The sequence below is a fragment of the Lagopus muta genome, chromosome 3, assembly GCF_023343835.1.
Source record: "Lagopus muta isolate bLagMut1 chromosome 3, bLagMut1 primary, whole genome shotgun sequence".
NCBI lineage: Eukaryota > Metazoa > Chordata > Aves > Galliformes > Phasianidae > Lagopus > Lagopus muta.
Window position 1 is genome coordinate 1,113,454 of NC_064435.1, and position 627 is coordinate 1,114,080.

Here is a 627-nt window from a genome sequence, read left to right on the forward strand (position 1 = left end):
AAAAGAAGAGGAAACAAAAAGAGAAAAAAGAAATAGAGGAAAAAAAAGAGGAAAAAAAGAGGAAAAAAAAAGAACAGAAAAAAAAGAGGGAAAAAAAAAGAGAAAAAAAATAGAGGAATAAAAGAAGTGGAAAAAAAAGGAAAAAAAAGAGGAAAAAAAAAGGAGAGAAAAAAAAGAAGAGGGAAAAAAAGAGGAAAAAAATAGAGAAGAAAAAAGAGGAAAAAAGGAAGAGGCAAAAAAAAAGCATTCCTATAAAGCTGGAAAGAAGATTGAAATGCATGGAAAATGAAATGCAAGGGGGGATGGGGGGGGGGGGGGGGTCGCCATTGCTGCCCCTCTGTGTCCCCAAATGGTTTTTGGGGGGTCAGGTGGGACCCACAGACACACAGACAGACACACAGACAGACAGACACACTGACACACAGACCCACACTCAGACCCACACACAGACCCACAGACCCACAGACAGACCCACAGACACAGACAGACCCACAGACCCACAGACAGACCCACAGACACAGACAGACCCACAGACCCACAGACCCACAGACACACAGACAGACCCACAGACCCACACACAGACCCACAGACCCACACTCAGACCCACAGACCCACACTCAGACCCAC